Raw genomic sequence first — 24,101 nt, 5'->3', positions numbered from 1 at the left:
TAGAGCTGAGACCCTGTTTTTTTACACATACGCTAATCTAAGTATTATCGGCTTCAAGTACATTAATCGAAGGTTAAATAAAACCCAATTAAAATACATTACGGGATTGAACTATATCCCTGAACTAGTACCAGAATAGTATACCTGGATCGGCTATTAGCTTAAGCCCAATTAAATTATCTTTAGTAATATATATTATAGGATGGGACTGTATCCAGGCATAGATGAAGTAGCAAAGACTCTGGAAACCGTAGACGGGTTCCGCTTGAGACAATTATGTGATGTAAGACGCCAACTAGAACAAGATCGTGATAAGCGGAAAGCATTATATAAGAAATACCATAGAGTTTTCAATGCCGTGGATGGGGCTGATACTACCCTGATGGCAACTAGCATGGGACTAGGGGCAGTAGGTGTTGGGTTGCTGACAACCATCGTGGCCGCACCCATAGTGCTGGGACTCGAAATAACGGCTGGGGTGTCAGGGTTGGCTGGATTGGTATTTAAATTTGTATCCCGTAGACTGCATCGTAAAGCATTGAAACACGATGAGATCAGGGTTCTAGCTGAAGCAAAGCTTAACACCATAAGCGATCTTATTTCCACGGCACTCACTGATAACAAAATCTCGGAGGAGGAGTTTCGTTAAGTCCTCTCTGAACTCGCAAAATATCATAGAATGAAACAAGAAATCCGGTCCAAGTCTCGTAAAAGTACTACTATCAGCGAAGACGAGAAAAAAAAGTACATAGAACAGGGGGTACGAAAGGCCCAGCAAGCTTTCATTACGAACACCAAAGAGATCATAGGCGATTCACGTTAAACTGTTTCGTCGAGGTCAACGTGACATAGTGTCATAAATAAAGTGAAAATAAAAGCAGAGGATACCGTATGACACAGTGTTACCTCCCATCAACACGACATAGAGTTAAGATACCAACGCCAGCTATAGTAGCGTCCCCGACTAAAGTCTTATTTTATGAAATATAGCTTTGTAGTAGATGGTAATAGGAAGGGTCTGACTAAGGCTTCATCTATTAAATGAAGCTTTAGATTACCCTGATCCAGAACCCCTATCCTGTATACTACTACATGTCAGGCCTAATTCTTCAGTGATCGGGGTTCGCTTTGAACACCCTTATCACAACAGTCCAGAAAGGTTCCACATTAACAAACACAGTTGACATTATGAAGGGTACATGTCAGGCCTAATTCTTCAGTGATCGGGGTTCGCTTTGAACACCCTTATCACAATTGACTATTTTCAAATATAACATGGCACCAGGAAAAGTGGTATTTGCTAGCTATAAAGTAATATTCAAGAACTACCTCCATAAATCCCCACCCCCCTTATCGCCTACACATAGCAGTAAAGTAAGGATTGTGGGCAGAACAGATTCCTATATATGTATGGAGTGGTCACAGCATTCAACTGTTGGTGTCATTTGGAGGTGTTAAGTGTCAATGAGGGATACACTTCATTTCAGGATATCTGTAGCTCATCCTGGGGTTCTACACTGACAAGTAACTGCCGTGGGTCTCTGTAGCACTCCTCGATTACATCCAGGTGAAGCCGCCTCAACCACTGCTGTGACAGGAGTTCACCTGAATGTAATCCATCATACAGAAGGTGCCACATGATCTTCTGTCGACTACGTGGCCCAGTTAAATGCCGACTTGCCCTTCTATTACGGCGTGCGCCTCTGGTTTTAAGCAAGTCAGCATTAAACTGCAATGTATTTTTGTTGAATTGCGTGTTAAGCAATGTGATTCCCTCATTTATTGCATTTACCTGTTTTACCACCTCCCTATCATGATCTTCATAGCTACCTGGCACGGAACATCCCTTGTACCTATTGTACTCCATGACAGAATAGTATGGAACACCGATAAACTTAATGTGGCAGCCCTGGCTGAAGGCATATCTGCACATGTCCTTGAAAGTACTTATCACTTCCTCGGGAACTGAAGTGCCTGGAGTACGTATGCCAATCATTTTGGTCTGTCCAATTTTTTTGGTAATATCGCATGTGCCACTCCATACATATATAGCGGCGTATTTGCCGTGCTTGTGTAGGAGCTTTGGTAGCTCCCTATGTAACAGCTGAAACAATGCCACTGTTCTGCCCCCAGCCTTGCACAAATATTCCACTGGAACACCATCAGCATCCTGGATCCTATCCAACCGGAAACCCTTGCTGTCAGATAGCAATAACGGAAAGTGGTGACATCATTCCTGCGGGGGTTTCTGGACTGGATGGGATTCTAGATATCTGATGATGTCAGTGGAATAACTTTGGAATGAACTCATTGTTGTAAATAAATATAAGAAATTTCCTATGAAAATTTAGTAAAAGATATTCTTCCTAATTTTACCTTGACTGGCTTCTGCTGATTTCAAAAAGGTACAAGATACTGGATCTGAAACCCAAAACAAAATACGAAACATAATTCAAAAGCAAAGATGTTACTATTAATATTCAATACTACAACTTAACAATAATAAATATTATTAATAAATGATTTACACTCACCTTTTATAAAATTTCTCAAGGTTACAATATAGCTGCAAGGGAAAGCAAAGGCTGGTTATAGCACTGCATGAAATAATGTTAGGGTATCGATAAATACATCAACATGAATCTTAATAAGTTTTCAAAGGCTCTTTCAACATAACTTTCTACATCAACGTTTTGCAAATAACATGACGATGATTAGGTTGAACAATTAAAACGTGACATACATAATTTTTTTATATACCACATTACATAATTGTTCAATTAACAGATGAAGAAGCAATAAGGGATGTGCTATTGTGTGGGCATATGAAAATTGAAAACAATCATAAAATGTATATATTAAATCATCCAACATATTAGGGTGAACATGTATAGCAAGCAACATAATGTCCTTCACCAAAAAATAAAACATTCACCAACAGAACATATGTGAAATGATAACATCAGTGGAGTAGGGGGAATAAAAACCATTGCAAACACTCTGCTTTGTCTGACCATCAGTGGAGTAGGGGGAATAAAAACCATTGCAAACACTCTGCTTTGTCTGACCAACACCACACAACAGGAGGATGTGACAAGGTGCACCAATGACATTAGAGTGTTACCTATTGTGAATCAAACACCACATCTCCCTGGTGCCAGTCCTTTTCCATACGAATGGAGCTGATGTCTTCGTACCCATCGTCTTTAATGTCAAAGAGCATGTATTTCCTTGCATCAGACTCATCATCATCTGCATAGGATGGCATTGTACCTGGAACACTGGCCTGAAGTACAGTACCTCTGTACCACTTGTAACTTTTACCAGAAATGGACTTAAACTTGTGGCGTACTTTTCTACCAACAGGATTTGGCATTTCTGATATTATTTTGATTCTCTTGTTCGCACCTTCAACTTTATTACACTTGTCAAAGGTGCTGAGAATCGATAAACTTAGTAACATTTATGTTACGTTTGCGAGTCTGTGGTGACACAACAACAGCAGACGACGATAATGGTACCGACTGGCTATTTAGATTGTGGACTTCAAGAATATTTTTCAATTTCAGTTTGAGACTGGCAGCATCAAAAGGATTTTTTTTTTCAGACAAGAAATACGTCTTTCTTGGGACTCCTTTTGGTTTGACAACATCTCTGTAGAAGATGATCTGTGATGAGAGACAGGCAACTTGTTGTTTTTCAGTTTTCCCAATGAGAGCATTATCCACATCCTCTGGTGTACTACAGTGGCCTCCTTGAGTGGCGACCGACTGTGTGGCTTCCAAGCGCTTGACTGCATTACGATGGTCTCGTTCTGTCTCCGCTTCTTTCTTCTTCTGAAGTCTTTCCAACCTCTGCTTATGAAGGTTCTGGCGACGTTGCTGCCAGATAACCTTGAATTCCTTCATTTGCAGGCGGGCTTGTTCCAGCTTGAGGTGGCGATCTTCAGGAGACAGAGACTGCAACCAAGCATATGGCTTGTTGTACGCCCAGATGATGTTGGCTTCCAGGTGGGGAGTGCTCGCATTGGGTTTAAATCGACGGAGATGTTTGAGAAAGGCAAACTGACTTTCTCCAATACTGTTTGATTTTGGTACAGATGATGACTCAGTTCTGAGTTGAGTACTATCATCTGCATGACATCCTGATGGCAATTGATTACCAACAAGACGAGTAAAATCAATGAGACAATAAGTTGCCATTAGTCCAAGACATTCCAAGGTGAGGTCAATGTAGGGATGATTTGCTGCAGATGCCAATAGAAAAGACTGATCTGTTAGTTTGAAAGATGGCCACATGATGAAATCCTGCTGAAGTATCATTGATGGATTTGACGATATTTGTTCAAGATAATGATGCATTTGAACAAAGTATGTATTAAGATCCAGGATGTGATTTGCTGTTTTTTTACTTAAAATTAAACTGTAAAATGGGTGAGAGATATGGACATGGAAAAGATCAAGAGCCAGAACTTCAGAGAGGAAGATGTCATTAGATAGATCTTCTTTTACAGCTTTAATGAGTTTATTTTCATGTGTGTTGCTGGCCAGGAACTGCTGGAGGTGATGTTTGTGGTGTATTGTTGCTGCAGCGTTATGGAAGATGATGTTGAAACGATTATGTTGGAATTGTTTGAAATGGATATGTTGGTTTATGGATTTCATGAATGAGGTGAAGTCGGCAGAGAGTCCAGCAGCAGGATGGCCTAAAGTAGTAACAAGGCTGGAAACGGATCTGATTACGTCCTCAGCACGGCTAAATTCAAGTTTCTTGTCACCGCTGAAATATCTTTTTAAGGTGTTCAAATTTCCCTTATCGGTAATGATATTTTCATATTGAGAAATGGCAAGAGATGTTGAATTTGCCAGACCCAATAGCACATGTAGGTGACAAAACCACTGGTTGACATTTACGGTTTGAGCTTGTTCAGTTTCATTTAGTTTGCTCCAGATATCTTCGGATTTGGACAACACGCTGCATCGTAATTCCTCCAATTTGGTTTTGAACACCTTATTGACAATATGTTGGTCCGTCATGATATTTTTTAAATTGACCAACATATTGTCATATAATTCTTGAGAATCTTCATTCTTGGAGGATAGAAGTTTAGCAAAATCCTCCAGAACTGTACACAGCTGGTTAATTTGTGTTGTTGTGTCACCACATACAGTTTCTACCATGCACATGGACATGCTGGGCAGGGAAGTTGTAGACATTTGGTACCCATAGAAATGACGCTGGTGGTCAGTCGTGCCATCAACATGGAGACAACTATTTGGATGCTCCAGCAACACATCAGCAACATGCATTTTACCAACAAGGTTTGCTTCTTGAAGAATATTGCAAATTGTTGCATGACAAGGGAGTTTAGGAGCATTTATTTTGGCCAGGCCTTCAAGAACTGTTTTAATTGTATCAGCCATGTGGTGTGAGCTGACACCATTTGCTCCAGGGTGCATGATAACTGCTCTTAAATTATCACTATAGATGCCTTCATTGATGAAATTGAGACTGTACGTCTCCCTGAGCGCACTATCCACTTCATTGATCAGCTGGGTAATTGTTTTTTGTTGTTCTTTCATTTTTATTTCCAAAATTTTGTTTGTTTGTTGTGCCGAATTAACTTCATGGCGAAGATAGCAGATAGTTTCATTCACAAAAGCACAACTGTGTTCAAATTTCTTGACTTTCTTTTTAAGACAGACAATTTCATCCTGTTGTTTTTTTTGGAGGGAAATGTTACTAGCTTCTTCATTGTTTAAAGCCACTTTTAAAGCTGTTTTTTTCCGCAATGACATGTTTTAATTCAAGGAGCAGCTGATTTATTTGTTCTTCCTTCCTTTTCAGCGTTCTTTGGAGGTTTTTAGGATTCAAAGATTTCATCTTGCTTTCTTTATTAGAAAGCCTGATATTCAATGTTTTAATTTTTTCCTGGCAAGACAGATATTGGTGGTTCATTTGGTTCAGGTTATTATTGAGACTGCTAATTGTGGATGATTGTTGAATGTTTTCTTCTAAGATTTCATTAGCCGATGATGAAATAGCATCCAAGTCAAGTTGAAGTAGAGTGAATTGTTCTTTTAAATGTTTCATTTCAGCGGTGACACATTCATTTTTTTGTTGCAGTTGCGTTTCAGAGGAAGAATTATCTGTTTTTAATCGTGATGGTGCAGCTGACGATGCAAACGGGGCATTCTTGAAGGAGTCAATGTCCTGTTTATGATTTCTTATTTTTTCAGTTTTGATTTTGTGCACATTATTGAGGTGATACAAGCAAAGTTGTGGTGACATTTCATTTCCCTCAGGTCTAAAAAGGTTAATATATTTATGGACAGTGTCATATGTGAGGGATTGTTTGGATGCATGATAGCGCAGTTCCATAGCCATTTCATTAGTTAATGTTATGTTTTGAATTTTATGAAATGTGTTGAGATGAGAAAAACCAATTCCTTGCAGCCTAAAGACATTTCCGATTATGTCTGGATCTTGTGGTTCAGTGAACCATTCAACTGCTTTGGGGTGGTTTTTTTTATATTTAATCTTGCTTTTTAAGTTGGTTATTGGAAGTAAGGCACCAGCCCATTTTGGTTTTAAGAGGATCAGCACAGATGTTAGTGTGCGGGCCAACACCTTACCTCCTTTTTCAATGCGTTCTATAAAACACTTCAATTCCTCATAATTGAGAGATTTTGAGGAATCCCATTCATCTTGAAAACAAATCCAAAATTTAAAACACACAATTTGTCATGAAGGTATTTTGACCATTGAATTTGTTTGACATTTAAGTTATGTTTTCTAAAATCATATTTATTGTGAGCCTGTTACGGTGACATAAAAGCAGCAAAACTAAAATCATAGACAATAGCGCAAGTACATTCAGTTTGAAATGTCTCCCTATGCAACTGTGATTTGTTTTGTAAATTAAACGGGGAAATCCCGAAAAGTTATTATTAACATTGGAAAGGGACCACTTATTGACAACTTTTGAAGTGTGAACGAAAATGTTGAATGAAGCCTTAATACGAACCAAATAATTTCAAAATCATGTCAGTTCAGTGCATAAATTAATTGATAGAAGGCCCAGTTAATTTAAATCAATTTATTAAACACACCGAATGCAAAACTTTGGGACCTGAATGGAAAAAAGGTCCTATCCCGACAATGGCATAACAGTACATTGTAAACACATGTATTATTACTTGACCAAAATCATTTACGCACGTACTACATGTAAAATAAACAACATAAAATGCATTACTTACAGGGTATCTGGTGATTGTTGATTAACAGCTGAATATTCTCTGGTGTCCACATGGTGAGCGTGTATTCTTCTCGTGCCACCCGTGCTGACACGCCATTATATACCCCAGCAAAGTAATACCGGGCACATCATTTCCGGTGGTTTTTTATTGCTTATAAATTATTAAAGCCGTTATTATTTACACGTTTTAAAAATTGACTGATTCATTCAATGATCAGTATTTATTACACCGGATTTTTTCATCTGCCTTTATTGTCCACAAAGTTAGTTGCAATGTTTTTTTTTGAGAATTAACCGTGTCGACTAAAGGCAATAAAATTACATATATAAGCATGTGAAGCTACCGGATCATAAAATTACATTTTCAACAATAATATATTTGTTCCCTTTTTTTCATCCCAAAAGATTATTTTTACATATTAAGAATAATTCCGCCTGCAATCATGAGTAGAGCCGACGTGAAAAATCGTTCAGCACAAACGGCAGCCATTACACCCAAGTCGGGTGAGGACATGTTTGGGGAAATATCGAAGGTTCTCGTCACGATATGGCTGAAATATTGCCGATGTGACGTTAAATATTAACTCACTCACTCACATGTTTGGGGAGGTGTGCATTTGGATGTTACTGACATGCATGAGGTCCCTTGGGTGTGCTGATTTCCGTATGAATCTGTTAAGTATTGCTTTTATTGACTACACTGGTTGTTTATTTGTCGCAATTATGTACATTTTAGGAGGATTGCAGCTCTTAATTCAAGCCATATTTGCAGTTTGTAAAGCCCGCTCATGGCAACCCGGGGATTCCCGTGACGTCATTCGAAAGCCTATTATCGGATGCTGTCATCAAACAGTTCGAAAACCGTTCGATTAGCTGTTTTTTACGTCACTGTGTACACATTTATTTTACCCAATTTCAACAATTTTATACATTGAGACCTTTGCACACTCAACCTAAACATAACTAGCCATTTTTATAGCAGTTTTAAGGTTGTCAGAATATATTTCCCTGATTTTAAAAGATCCAGTCGAGAAACAGCTGCTGCTGCCATGTGTGACGGCTGTCTGTAAACAAACCAGACAATCAAGTGATCGATGGACCGGCAAGTTACAGTTACAGTGAGCGAGTTAAGACTTTTAGTTAGATACTTTTGGAATATTGGTGCTGTATTGAAGTAAAGGCGTCAGTAAATTTCTCTGACTGCTTCTAATATGTACACACTTCGTAAATGATAAGAGCAAAGCTTCTGTCGTCTTGTTGTGTCTCCCAGTGTGTCGTGTCAGTTTCAACCACGTGAAGTTCGTGCACTACCGTCGTTCCCACTTACGGCGGACGACAAGCTGATGTTGAAGCGGCCTTACCTGGGTTATAAAACTTGGACAGACTGTACACAGGTGCGGTGGCCTGTGAGGCTGTGATACCGACGTGGATTTGAAAGTTTTTAACAAGCAGAACAATTGATTGCTTGGAAGTTGGAGTGTTTCTTAAAATTGATAGTCATATCGGCAGTATTTCAGCCATATGGTGACTATGAAATATGTATGTTAACTAAAAACTTATAGATATAAATATCTATCGACGAAGGACAGTGATATAATCGCGCATGTAGACTTAAAACGACCTTGTCATCTCAAATCTCTTTTGTGTTCACGGACTTGGTATTAATCCATGTACTATTTTCTATTTTTATAGATAAAACTACAAAATCTCTTTTAATGTAGATGCTCGTGTGAACAGGAAGAAACTAGGATTGCCTCTTGGGCAATATAGACGGTCTTCAGACTTCCCCATACACTCCCCTTGTCTGCCTTTTTTTAACTGTTTCTTTGGACACCAATATTATGCCCTGGGCCTAATCCGGGCGAACAGCTGTTAGCATCATCCAGCACCCACCGCGAGGAGCTTGCTCTTGACGGGTGCCCTCAAACAGTGCAAAGGGATTGCGCAATATACAGATGAGACAAGATAAGATAGTATTTTATTTAAATGTCACATTATATACATTGCTAAAAAATGTCACAAGTGATATTTACAAGAACAAGTAGTTTATGAGTACTCTGGGCACATGGGCTATTGTACAGAAACAGAATACAACTGGGTCACGTGTGGGACCTGGTATTAAATACAGTTTTTAGATATACACGTTTCATTTGTCAGCCCTGAAAAGGGCTAGAGAGTGTATGTTGTCAAACTCATGGTGTGTTTTAAATCTTCCATCAAGTCAGAATCACTCTGTTCTGAGCTTGTGTCTGTGATGTCCAATTGAGCGATGTTGAATCTGAGCTCTATAATTTTCTCAGCCTTTTCAAAGGCACACTCGGTGAAGGCATTCCGAATGCCTTCAACTGTTGCCATTCTGAGCCGTAGGTTATATCTAAAGGAGTGCTGGTTTGCTCGACGTGCCTGCTTGTAGCGAGTCTCCAAACCCTCCAGTTTGTCATTGAGAAGGACCACTTGTTCGCAGGCCCTTTTAAACTTCATCTCAGTTTCGTACCGACGAGTGTTGAGGTCAAAGAGAGCAGTTTCCATTTCGATGCTTGTAAGATCTGTTAGAATGATGGCCAGAACGAACGAACGAAATTTATAGTTTTACGTCGGCTTTTAGCATGGCCAATGTCGCCGACGGGGTAGGTGGGATTGATATATAATTAATTAATATCGAATAATAGGGATAAACCACCATACCCCAAAAAAATGTAAATTATTGGAGATTAAGCCTAAGTAATTTTAGGATAAAAGTAGTTAAAAATATAATATAAATAAAATAAAAAGCCGAAATTATGAAGAGAGACAGAAAAAATAAGCAGTTGTTAATAATAAGAGGAGTTGGAATAAGTATAAGATAGTTAAAATTTGGGGAGGGGGGTGAGGGTTGGGGGTGAGTATAGAATAAATGTATAGCATGTTGGGGGATATGTTATGGTGGTACAGTGACCTTTGTACACGAGGGCTGGTGCTGGGTTTATTTACGTTTTAGTGGTTGCTGATTGGCTGAGAGAGGCGCGGACCTTTTAGCAGAAATAAGACAACTATAAATAAATGAATTTGTTTCCCAGGTCTAAATGAGCAGGCTTATGTTCGTGATAGAGTAGCAGTATAGAGAAGTGAGATTTGGGTGCCTGGTCTAAATATATAGGTTATTGAGAGGTAGTATTGTGGGGATTGATTGGGAAGTTCTAAATTTTATTGATTAAGTTTGAGTTTTGAATGAAGGTGGCTATGGCATGGAATATAGTTGACGGGTTTAAGGGATTAAAAAGTAGCTGTATGTTATTGTGATATTTAGCTGGAATGCTGCTGTGTAGTTGTGTGATGTTTGTTTGTTGCAGGTGGCAGTGTGTAAATATGTGTTCAATTGTTTCTTGTTGATTGCAATGTGTACATAAATCATCTGGGTGTCTGTTTTGTTTGAATAATGGATAGTTTAGGTTTGTAATGCCAGTGATTAATCTTGTGATGAGTGTGTCCATGTGTTTGTTGCTTGAGTAGGTGAGTGTTTTGGTGATAGGTTTAGTTATGATTGCTTTGACCCAGGTGGATTTGTTTGTGTTGAGGTTGTGTTGGTAGTTTTGGTTAATTATGTGGTGTTTAATGAGTTGTTTTATTTCAGTTTTGGATGTGTGGAATTGTATGGGTGGAGAGTTGTGTGTGGTGGCTAGTTTGGCTGCTATGTCTGCTGTGTTATTTCCTTGGTTGTGTGTGTGAGCTGGAATCCACATTAATGTTATGTTTTTATTTAATTGTTGGAGTGAGTAAGTCTGTATAATTATGTTGTGTATTAGGTCGTTTCGTGCTTTCGAGTGCTTGTGTTGGAGTTGTTTGACGGCGCTGAGGGAATCTGTAAGTATTAAGATGTTGGTGTGGGGCATAGTGGGGATGAGGTGTAGTGCTGTTAAGATTGCTGTAAGTTCTGCTGTGTTCATGTTTGTGTGGTTTGTATAGTGGAGGTTTGTTGTTAAGGGGGCTGTTTGTTTTACATGGATGCCTATGCCTATACGTTTATTTGTGCCGACTGAAGCGTCTGTGTATATTTGGGTATGGTTGGGGTAATTTAGGTTGATGTGAGTTTGGATGAGGTTTGTTTTGGTTTGGGTATCAGTGGGTTTAGGGAGATTTTGATGTGTTTCTACTAGGGTGGTATCTGTGGAGGGTGGGGGTTTGTCATGAATGTAGCTTGTTATGGGAGGTGTGTGCTGGATGGTGTTTAGGTGTTGTGAGTGAAGCAGACTGTTGAGGTGAGTGAGCAGAGGGGCTTTGTTTGGGTTGTTTTTAATTTTTTTAATAGTGGATTTTTTAGTGTTGGTGTATTTGGTTGTGATAAGTTTGTAAATTGGGTTGTGTGGGGCCCCAGCCCAGTAATTGAGTGCGGTTTGCTTTATTATTGTTTTGATTGAAGGTATGCCTGTGAGTAGGAGAAGAGTGTTGTGGGAGGTGCCAGTCCTAGTGCCTAGGGCTTGTTTAAGAGCTTTGTACTGTATAGAGTTGAGTTTTTGTAGGTTGGATGGGGAGAGGGAGTGGAGGACCGGAGCAGCGTAGTCCAGTCTAGACTGTATACGAGTTTTGTTTATATTAGTAAGTGTTTGTTTGTCGGCTCCCCAGTTTGTACCACTGATGGCTCGCATGAGATTTAGATCTTTTTGGCATGAGTTGACCAGATTATTAATGTCGGGTGTCCATGTCATGTGTTGGTCAAAAGTTACACCTACGAATTTTGCCTCTTTTTCGAACTTAATTTCTTGGTTATTAAGGTGGAGTTTGGGTGTATAATTTTGCATTCTTTGCTTTTTGAATAGGATGCCCACGGGTTTTTTAACGTTAATGTGGAACCCCCATTTATGGGCCCAGTTTTGGATGTGGTTTAGCATTCTTTGAGTTTTGATTGTGGCTTGTGTTCCTGAGGTGGATGATGTCCAAAAGGAAATGTCATCAGCAAATTTTGCAGTAGAAATTTCTGGCCACTTGTCCGGAAATATGTCATTAATCATAAAGTTGAATAGTGTTGGGGAAATTATGCTCCCCTGGGGGGGTCCATTTTCTAGTGGAAAAGGGTCCGAGACAGTGTTGTGAGATTTGACTATTATTTGTCTGTTATTAAGGAAAGCTTGAATGAAATTTAGAATCCGCCCGTGTATGGCATTTTCTTGAAATTTTTGGATTAGGCCGTTGTGCCAGATCATATCGAAAGCTTTGCTAAAGTCAATAAAAATGGCCAGCGTGTATTGTTTTTGTGCTTTGGCTACTTTTATATCATGTTCCTAATGTAAATGTGATCTAAAATTTGCCTATTTGGAGTGAAGCCACTCTGGTCCTGCTTAATTAAGTTATGGGTTTTGATTTGGTGTTTTATTTTATTATTTACTATAGACTCTAGTGTTTTACATAAATGTGAGGTAAGGGAAATGGGTCGAAATGAATCTGGGGAGTTAATGGGTTTCCCTGGCTTTAGGATTGGCACCACCTTAGCTGTTTTCCATGAAGATGGTATGTTTCCTGTGGTCCCGATATGGTTGAATAGGGTGAGTGTTAAGTTTAAGATGTTTGGTGGAAGTTTGTTTAGTATGGTGTATGTAATGTTATCTGGACCAGGGGCTGAGGCTGTTTTTTTATGTTTTAGAGCTGCCTTAAGTTCGTGTATGTTTATCTTTATAGGTAGGTCTGAGTGGGGTGATTCAGGTGAGTAGGGTGGGTGGTTTTGTATGGTGTTTTGGAAGTTTGCTGTGTAGTTGGTAGAGCTACTAGTGTTCGAAAAATGGGCAGCAACAGCATTAGCTTTATCTTTATTTGTGGGGAGGTTCGGAAGGTTGGGTTGAATTATAGATTTGGAATTTCCCTGAATAGCTTTGAATTTTTTCCACATTTTTCTAGAGTTGTGTTGATTTAGCCTCAGGGTCGAGCAAAATTTCCTCCAATGTTCCTTTTTTGCTGCCTTGATTAGTTGTTTAGTGTTATTTCTGAGTTGTTTAGCCAAATGTATTTTTAAACGGTCCCTCTTTGATTTATTGAGGGCATTTTTCCGTGCCTTTCTGGCGTTGATAATGTCTTGGCTCCACCATGGGACTGTTTTCTGTGCTTGGGTGGTCCGAAATGTGGGTATGCATGTATTTGTTATATCAATAATGGTGTTGGTGAGTTGTGAGTTAAAGGTTTCTGTGTCAGTGTTTATAATGTTGGTTGGGTCAACTTGATTGCATAATTTGGTGAATTTATTCCAGTCTGCTTTGTGTATATTGTATTTGATTTCTGCACTAGGGATGGGGGTAGTATGAGGGTTTGTTTGTGATTCTGGTGGAAGTAGCGTAGATATGGTAATTTTTATGGGGCAGTGGTCACTGCCCCAGGTGTCTGAATGTACCTCCCATAGGCAAGATTTTGTATATGTAGGGGTGGTGATTGTTAGGTCAATTGCTGTTGGTGATTGTACGTGGGAGAGAGGGTATCTGGTGGGTTGGTTATCGTTAAGTGTAATGAGGTTGTGGTCGTCTAGCCAGTTGGACAGAAGAAAGCCGTTATTGTCAGTATAGGGTTTTGTGCCCCATAATGGATGGTGAGAGTTTAGGTCCCAGAGGATAAATGTGTTTGGCGTTAAGAATTTTGCTATAATGTCTAAATTTTGGGGTATAAGTTTAATAGAGGGTCTTCTGTAGATGTTTATGAATGTTAATAATTTATTATTTATTGTTGTTTTTATAGCCAGGACTTCTAGATTAGTGGTTGGAATGTCAATTTCTGAATAGTTAAGTTTGTTTGAAATAAATATGCCCAGTCCCCCAGCAGGGGGACCTGGGAGATTTATTGGCCGAGGTCTATCTTTCCTGGTATAATTGTAGCCTGGGATTTTGAAGGCGAATTTGGGTGATAGTTTTGTCTCTTGCAAGAAAATTATTTGGGGCGAGATTTTGTTTTGGGCGATGAGTGCCTTAAGCTCATGCCCGTTTGCTCGGAGGCCATTACAGTTCCATTGCATTAGAGCCATGACTGCAGTAATTTGGAATAGAATATTATAATAAGCCATGGATGGGGCAGACATTTTGAATGGAGGGTTTAGGTGCTAGGGTAGCTTTAGTAGTGGGTTGTTTATGATAGGGATTTTACTGCGATGATGAGACTGGCTAGGCTCTTGTGGTATATTTTGTGTTTACGTGCCATGTTGTGGAATTTTTTAGCTGTTGGATTTTGCATAAGTATTGCTGCGGTGATAAATTCTATGATGAGGTTTAGGTTGTGGTTTATTTTTTGTAGGGTGATTGTGAGGTTTGTTTTGGGGGCAGATGTAGTGGCTTTTTTGGGAGGGAGGTAGGGATGGATGTTGGCGGGATTTATGGGATTTGGTTGGGTGGGTGGGGGCGTGGGGGGGGGCGTGGTAGGAAGGGGTGGAAGTGTTGGAGGAAGAGGAGATGTTTGAGGGAGAGGAGGATGAGAGAGATAGTAGCGAGTAGTTGTTTCTGTGGTTGTAAGTTGCATGTTTGGGCAGGTCAGTTTTTTTGAGGTGCTTGTTAATTTTTAATATTTGTGTTTGTTTTATGGGGCATGTGTTTTGGTTTGCAGAGTGTCCATGTATTTGACAGTGTATGCAATATGTAGCGTGTGTGCATTCTGTTATGTCGTGCATGTCTGACCCGCATTTTTGGCATAGTGAATAGTTTTTGCAGTTATCTGTGGTGTGATTATATTGAAAGCAGTTTTTGCATTGTGTGGGGTTTTTGCGGATGGGGTGAACTTTGTAATTTAGTGCTCCGAATGTGATGTAGGTTGGTAGGGTGGTGGATTGAAATGTGAGGAAAGTAATTTGAGTGTTGGGCTTGCTTGCAGATGGTTGTTTTGTGTTGATTGTTTTGTAGTCGGTGATTTTGGGTTGGTTTGTGATGTTATTTGCTATGTGGATGTATTCCTGTATGTCTGCTGGTGTTTCCCTGTTGTCGATGTGTAGGACTCCTTGTGATTGTGTCTGCCACCTCGGGTATTCCCATTTTATTGTATTTCCGTCGATGAGTGTGTGTTTTAGTGTGCTTTTTAGTGATTGCTCGTCTGGAAATGTTACCTTGAACCCTCTGCCACAGAAGTTTATATACTTGTAGGTGATGTTTTGTTTTTTCAGGCAGAGGGCAAATTTGTTGGTCGAGTAGGTGTGATTTAGAGGTGTGTTGGTATTTGTGGCGAATGCTAGTAGTAGGTGTTTGGTTGGTTGTGGTTGAGGTGGTGTGTCTTGATCGCATGAGTTTTTGCTTGCTTGTTGAGGGGCTTGAGGTGAGATATGTGGGCGTTTTTTGTTTTGTTGGATATTGGGAGTTTTTGTGGGTGGTGGTGGTGGGGGATTAGTGATTTCCATGGGTTGGGATGGGAGGAGGTGGTCCAAATCTATTCCGAAATTGATTGGTATGGGGTTGATATTGATTGGGGAGGTAAGTTGTGGGAAATCTTTGTTTGGGCTGGAGAAAAGTGATATGGAAGGTAGTGGGGATGACATGTTTGGGGGTGGGGGGAGGGGTTTGAGAGTGGGGGGCAGTGGGTGTGTGTTGGGGGTTTGTGTTAAATATACTATATACAAGATACACAGAAGAAACATATAAGATTGATGAAACAAAGGTGAAATATTTACAAGACAATTGGTGATATTATGGTATTTACAGTTACTGAAATAGGTGATGGTATTTACAGAAGGCAAGTTATACTTGCAGTTTTTGAGGGGGGGCGGAGCCTGAAGAGCCGGTGGCTAGGCGCCCTGTCGAGACTTTAAAGAGTTTAAATGTCTATGTCTGGGTGAAAATGGCGACGCCAGGGTCGGGCGATTGTGCAATTCCAATTAGCTTGTGACCAGCTCCAAGGACGCTCACGATCTGAATGAAATGAAGGTTTACATACAGTCCGTCCAAGTTTTATAACCTGGCTTAGACCGCGTCACCGTAGGCTCTCCGTCCACTGTGTGTCGGTTGAACTGTAGTGCACGGACTTCACGTGGTTGAAACTGACACCACACACGGGGACTCGCGTCGGGACGGCAGAAGTTCAGTTCTTTATACTCGGGTAGTCTGTGTTTTAAGACAGCCAGTATGAGAAATGACAAAATACTCACCGATGCCCCCCTTACTCTGCCATGTATAACTTGTTTTGGTCGATATATGACTGAAATACAGTCGGGTACCCCAGTTACGCGTCTTTCATCATACTGAGATATTTTGTAAACTCTAATGTACTTGGAACTTATAATTTAGGCAAAATCAAATGAAATACTTCAAGTACGTTAAACGATAAGAGAATACTTCATTAAAGAATACAGGTGACACAACAATCAGTGACACTGCACCAACAATTCGACTCCCTCTATAAATGACGTGAATGCCTTGCAATGTACGGTGCTTTTCAGTGACTAAGTTTCAGTATCACAGCAAGGGCTGACGTATTATTCCATAACCTTCACCAACTCCTGTTTTCATGGTGTTTTACCTTAATTTTCAGTTGACTCTGCATTATACAAATAGAACATACTAAATGTCCATCCGTGTGATATCCTTTATATTTAACGAGTTAATGATTTAGTATCAAACGAGCAAAAGCAAGTTTTATACTAAATCTTTCACGAGTTTAATGAAGTTCGTATTTCACGGTTTGTGTTTATTTCTTGTTCTGTTCTGCTTGTCAAACGTTCCAATCCAGATCGGGGCGGTGGGGTAGCCTAGTGGTTAAAGCGTTGGCTCGTCATGCTGACAACCCGGGTTCGATTCCCCACATGGGCACAATGTGTTAAGCCCATTTCTGGTGTCCCCCGCCGTGATATTGCTGGAATATTGCTAAAAGCGGCGTAAAACTAAACTCAGTCAGTCAGTCCAATCCAGATCGGTGTCACAGGTACCCCGCACCTTTGTACAGTCTGTCCAAGTTTTATAACACGGCTAAGGCCGCATCACCATCAGCTTGTCGGCCGCCGTAAGTCGGAGCGACGGTAGTGCACGGACTTCACGTGGTTAAAACTGACACGACAACCGGACGGCAGAAGCTTTGCTCTTCCCCACTCGCTAAGTGTGTACATCATACAACCTGCCAGAGATACAAGTAAGATACTCATGCTTGTCCCGTCCATCACAAGGGTCAAGTATTTCACTGTAAAAACGAAGAAGGATGTTTTAAATAATTTACAAGTTCATTTCATCATTTAATTTAAATGAAATTACATTAATTGACAACTTTTGGTATGTATTGCTAATAGCATATGGATTTTAATTTGTGAAAATGAATTGGATTGTTAGTGGCTATACGCGTGCAAAGATGGTGAAGGTAGCGTAACATTATTGTGCCCCGGTATTGTTCATTGTCCGTGATTTTAATCGCAGTATATATGTTGTTTTAACGTATGGCTAAATTGTACCAAAATTACCAACATATGAAGGAAACGATGTAAATCCAACTAGGGTCCACGCAGGTAGCAAAGACACTGGAAGTCCCTCTGCTCTATAGTATGGTGATCTACCTTCAGTTGTTGGTGATTTATAGCCTGGTTTCTATCTTGTGTTGTCCTGTATTGTAGTACATGTTTTAACACTTACATGCTAGTTTTAAATTTCTATCTGTGGTAGCTGGGTTGTGTTACTGTCCTTTTTTGACAAATGTTAGGGAAAACCTCATATATAATTAAAGTTTATGTTATTATATTGGCACGATTTGGCTGCAATATTGCTGATGTCACTCACTCACTCACTCACTCACTCACTCTCGCATATCCCCTTTTACTCTGCCAGGTACTACTGTTATGAGAGTGTGTTTTGTGTAATTTGTAATATGACATTGTTTAAGTGATAATTATTATGGGTCACAATGTTTAAAGTTTGGAGTGTGGGTTTTGGCTCGCATCTCGCATCTAGCATCATATATGTTCAATGGCAAGAGTTTTTTTTAGCGGCACGCCTTTTTGATAGCGATTGAGAGTTGCCCCCCTTGGCAATCTTGTTTATTTGCGGCTGTCATCATGAGTTTTTCACCGATTTCAACGGATTTCTATAAAGTTCTCAGTGAATAATGATAAGCCTAGCTTTGCTAGAATGCTCGAGAACTGTGTGAGAGCTATATAAGGTTGTTTGTTGCGTTGTGCGGCACGGGACTTTTCACATGTCTGGATTTATGTACATCTGACTGCTATCTTCAAGCTGACCTGCATTTCAGACTGAACATGCTCGTCTATATTCAACATATGCCATTGTAAACAACCTTCAATTAGTATATTTTTTCTCACTGTGAATGTCAACACTCCAGTGAGTTAATATTTAGGAAATAAACGTACTGTCTTTGGAAATTAGATGAATTTTAGACGGAATTGATAGTCTCTAAATTTCCATTGAAGCCGAATGCGAAACATTCATCTAATTTCCAAACACAGTATGTTTATTTCCATTCTACCATAACCGATTTAACATCGAACTTCCTCGTCCTGCGGAAGACAGTGCGTACTCCGGCATGGGAGGAGAGGCGAATTGAACACATCTGTGAAGGGAGTGGTAGGTGCCGTTCGTATTTTTGTTAACATTGAAACATAAACAAGAAGAAAAAGTCATCAATATCTCCCGCAATGGCAAAATACTCTTCATGATTATGTCCACGAGTTATGATTATGTCAAATATTTAGGTGTGTATATAGAAAAGTGGAAGGAGAGCATTGAAAGGTTTCTAAAGTTCTGCTCCAGAAAGGAGCACTATCACCAATTTCAGTCTAAGTCAAACTTGTTACCATGGAAATGCCAAAAATATTTTATTGAGAAATCCCAAACTACCAAAAGGCACCAGTACACCGTCAAACCAATCTATGTGCCAAGTTTGGTGAAGAAACAGTGGACGGTTTTAGAGTTCTGCTCCGGAAAATAGCACAACCACCAATTTCGGTCTAAGTCAAACTTGTCGCCATCAAAATGACAAAAGTATTTTATTCAGAATTCTGCTCCGGAAAAGAGCACTACCACCAATTTCAGTCTAAGTCAAACTTGTTGCCATTGAAACGCCACAAATATTCTATTCAGAATTCCAAAACTGCCAATGGGCACCAGTACACCACCAGATCAAAGTATCTGCCAAGTTTGGTGAAGAAATATTGAACGCTTTTAGAGTTCTGCTCCGGAAAAGACAAATGTGCAAGGACGGACGGACGCACGCACGGACGGAGTCCATATTAAAACCACCCGCAAAACGCGTTGCGGGGGATAAAAATAGTTTGTCCAAAGAAAACAAACTACTGTTTATTCAATGCAATATTGTAACACTTTATAATCATACCTCCCCACGACCGAAACCAGCCTATTGTTTTTTGTGCCGTCTTACTGTACCCCCCTGGCCACACTATAATGGAATCGTCTGACCTACTTATTTTCTTTGAAGCAGACAGTTATGCAACAGTTTGAAATGGCGGAGGAACCAGTGTTTACATTTTGCGAATGGTTAAAAATTCGAAGTGACAGTGGAAAATACTTGACTGTCGGTCGACCCTGAACCCTGCAGAATCGAAGAATACATCATTTTCGGATCGACCAATAACCTGCAACTCATCAAGACTGTTGATTTTTATGACCGACGGTTGTCGATCATGATTTCACGTACGTGCCTCCACCCCGGCATGCGAGGAAGAGTGACAGTGCAGCTTTGTGTAGATGCGACTAACTTGGGATTCCTTGGAACATCATTCTCATTATTCGGGACTGGATTGTGGCCAAGCTTTTCAAAGTGTACGAACATAGCTGCAGTGACAGCCTTCGGGGGAAGGTGGCAGAGAACTGAATTTACATGGTTCAGTTTTTGACATTTTGAAAGATGCAACGGGACATGATGGAGTATGAGTGGCGAATTTTGTGTTTCGCCTGACCGTTATCTTGCGAATTTACCATTCTAAACGGAAACAAATATACCATTTACCTGGTACGAAAATGTTTACGAACGGGAACGGGAACGGGATAGATAGGGATGTATTTTTACAAGGTTTTCTGATTTATATGTTAGATATTGTTTGTTTATGTTTGGGGCTGTGTATTGTAATTGTTTTTGAATATTTTTATAATAGAAGGTAGTGAGGTCCCCTAATAATTTTGGAGGAGAAATCGTATAATTGTATTTTTCGAGTTTTAATAAATGTTTCATCAGCATTTCCATCACGTCTGTTGTGTTGATATTAGTCGTGTTGATGGCCAAGCTGAAGTAGTGCGGCAGTGTTGTATACGTGCGCAGTGAAGCGCCGTGAAATCAGACGCATTTTCAATCCAAATTGATACCGTCTGATTTTATGGCTTGACCAATCCAATTCGAGCATTTGACGTAGCCATGGTAGAATACATGATAGTGCCCAAATTGTACAATCGAGTCTGTCGATAGCAGAGGGTTCTTAACGTGGAATGGATTTTGTCGATTCCATTTTAATTATGACCAGGTTCATTAGAAAAGCGATTTGTGAAAGATGCTAAGTAGTGGTATGCAGGCCTTTTGCCGGACATTTTCCAATGGAGATTAACATAGGATTTACTACCCCCGACAAGTCGAGACAAATCACGCGAAATAATTGCACAACAACTATACAATATTTGTATACATATATATCACCTTGGGAACGTCATTAATCACTGTAGGTTTTTGAAATCGCTTTCGTAATCACCCCAACCACGAGTCACTAACACATTGGGGTGTTTTCAGTGCTATTGGCACCCATTATTCCCCAGGGGGACATGCTTGCAAATATTGTATAGCTGTTGTGCAATTATTCACGCCTATTATCCAGATGGGGTTTCTCAATCACAGCCACGAGTCACTAACACATTTGGGGAGGTTACAACAAAGGTTTGAATATTTGTGGAGTGTGGTGTGTATATCACCACACACAGACAACGATATAACACGGGGATGAAATAGAATTATAATAACATCACCAACACCGCATTAAACAAACTTCAATCACCTCCCACGTTCTACGCAAAGTTATACCACATCCGTTCTTATTTCGCGAATACTACATCATCTATTGACGTTGACCTATGCCCACACCATTTTCCAAGACTTGAAATCAACGTCACGTGAATCAGTTGGGCAAGCACTAGTCTCTATAGACGAAGAATCCGTTATGACCAAGTGGAGAGACTACATAAGTATCATTCCTAGTCTGCGCGCCATATCACCGCTGTATTATTTAAAATATGAATGCAGGGACTATCGCGATACGGTTTTTAAAACAGATCATTGGCAAGAAGAGCTTTATCATTGCGTGTTGAGGGTGAAAAGGAGGAACACACCATCCGCGGCGGTGGAGGAGAAGGTGTATGGCTCAGCAGATATTAGCTCGTAGGTATTATGACCCCAAGGAACCAGGTTCCTTTGGAGGATATCCAAAGTTTGAACAGACTTTGAAAAGAAAGGACCCACACATTAAGTCACAGCGTGTGAGGAAGTGGCTTAACAAGCAAGACGCGTATACCCTCCACAAAGCTCCACGTAGAAGATTCAAGAGAAATAGAGTTATAGTCAGCGGAATCAGGGTACAAGCAGACGCTGACTTATGCGATGTGTCAAACATAGCACATAGCAACGAGGGTGTAAAATACCTGCTTATTATCATTGACTGTTTTTCCAGATTTGTATGGATCAAACCAATAAAAAACAAATCATCGGAAAAGAAAGCCCCAGCCATGAAAACCTTAGTCACAAATATGGGGGTGAGGGTGCCATTCACGCTCAGGACGGATAAAGCCATGGAGTTCCGAAATAATGCTGTGAAAAAAGTTTACAGTCAGTTTCATGTTAATCACTTTGTTACACAAAATGATGATATTAAAGCCAACTATGCCGAACATTTTATTAGAACATTGAAAACTATGCTATACAGATATTCCACGTACAAGAGGACGTATACATACACGAACATTATTCAGGACATTGTTTACAACTATAACCACCGTCCACACAGATCACTTCCCAACGGGAGAACTCCAGCCGATGTTAATCACACGAACGGAGCTCGCATATGGTTGGATATGTACGACAGTAAAAAATCAATGATTAAAACACCGTCCCACGTGAGGAGAGAGGTAACCCCCCCCCCCACGTTGAGAGATACGCGTTTAAGATTGGAGATCTAGTGCGACTATCCATGAGCAAGAGAGCCTTTGAAAAAGAGTACCAAGAGAAATGGACTCAAGAGGTCTTCAAAGTTGCGAGTCGACAGAGACGAGATGGTATTCCTATATACAGTGTTGAAGATCTGCAGTCAGACCCAATCCAAGGTTCATTTTATCAATCTGAATTGAGCAAATTTCAAAAAAACCCAAAGGACACACTTTGGCGTATAGAGAGTATTCTAAAATACAGAACAGTGAAGGGGGAGGTAACAAGAAAGGCATCAAGCAAGCGCTTATTAAATGGGCGGGTTTCCCAACGAAATTCAATTCGTGGGTTGACGCGAAAGAGATCACATAAACCTGAACCAACAACACAAAACAAAGAAAAACCAACACAACTCCAGCACGAAGAAGTGAGTCACAAAGAAAGGATAACATATCAGAATGAAGGACGAATGGATAGTCGCCCACAACAACAACAGTGCTTTATACTTCCCAGACAACCAACCACACAAGTTTTCCCTATATCTTCAGCAACCTCTACGGTTGGACGGTCATTGGAGTGTTGCTTTGAGGGAATTTTATGCTAAACGCGCAAAAGGAAGGAGGAAGACCAAGGTAACAGATGACATGCTCTACACCTATTGTTCCATATGCGAACCAATCATTGTGGATGGTGAACGGCGTCCACTTCTACGACAGGTAAAATCAACAACATATTCCACAACCACACAGTCGTGGAATATAAAAATAGACGATCCATATGATATTAGCATTCGACTCGTCAGTGACACTATTCAACAGATTGACATATACATAACAGATGTAAGCGACACTCCAGCCACATTCTTAACAGATGTGTCATTATTGACACTTCATTTGAGACGATACCCTTTTTTTTGGTTTAGACATTCCCTTCAACTAAAACGAAGAGAGGAGTCATGACGGATAGTTTAATGGAATACCGAGGAAAAGATGAAACCGATGATGGTCTATACATTCCAAACATATCTAGGTGGCGTAAATACTATGATGATGTTGCTGAGGGAAGGAAGAGGAGCAATACCACAACAGACCACACCCTCAACATTATCAGGTTCAAACCTGCTTCTAGTATGATCACATTGGAACGAAGCCCAGCATCACAAGATTTATTACCCCCTCCACTTACCTTTTCTACTACAAAGTCAACAACAATCGTCACTGACAAGGAGGTCATTCCACAAAAGGACATGAGAATAGTAACCCCAAGTGAGCAGGTCGTAGATCAAGCAAAGGCAGAGATCAGACGACACCCCGACTCAGTCTCTACAAACGCAATCGGCTTTATCAATAAAAAACGCGGACAACGCCGCGTAGGCAGTAGTGCAAGACGCACGCTCTCTGGGAAAGGGAGAAGTAGAAGAAGGAGGACAAACCACCTCACAAAGCGAACAACCACAGTGATAAACAAGAAGAAGAAGAGTAGGAACACAAGTGGGAAGAAGAAGAAGAAGCTGAAACGTGGATTCGGAAGAAAGAGAACCATTGTAGACATCTTTGGTAATTAACTGAAACCATTCCTCTCAACTCAAAAAAGACAATCCAAACAAACAACAAACCCTAGAGACGACATAACAAGTCATCGGATATGACGGCGCTAACAAACGATCCAAAGTTATTCACCGAAACGCAACCTTCCAATTATCCTTATTCGACCTACCACCAACACAAACAGCTGTTGAAAGGGTCTATCTACAAGATTGTCGCCCAGTATCACCTCTGTCTGCATC

This window comes from Haliotis rubra, unplaced genomic scaffold (assembly GCF_003918875.1).
Source record: "Haliotis rubra isolate DU_JTF1 unplaced genomic scaffold, ASM391887v1 Scf1378, whole genome shotgun sequence".
Classification (NCBI taxonomy): Eukaryota; Metazoa; Mollusca; class Gastropoda; order Lepetellida; family Haliotidae; genus Haliotis; species Haliotis rubra.
This window is presented reverse-complemented; position numbering follows the sequence as displayed.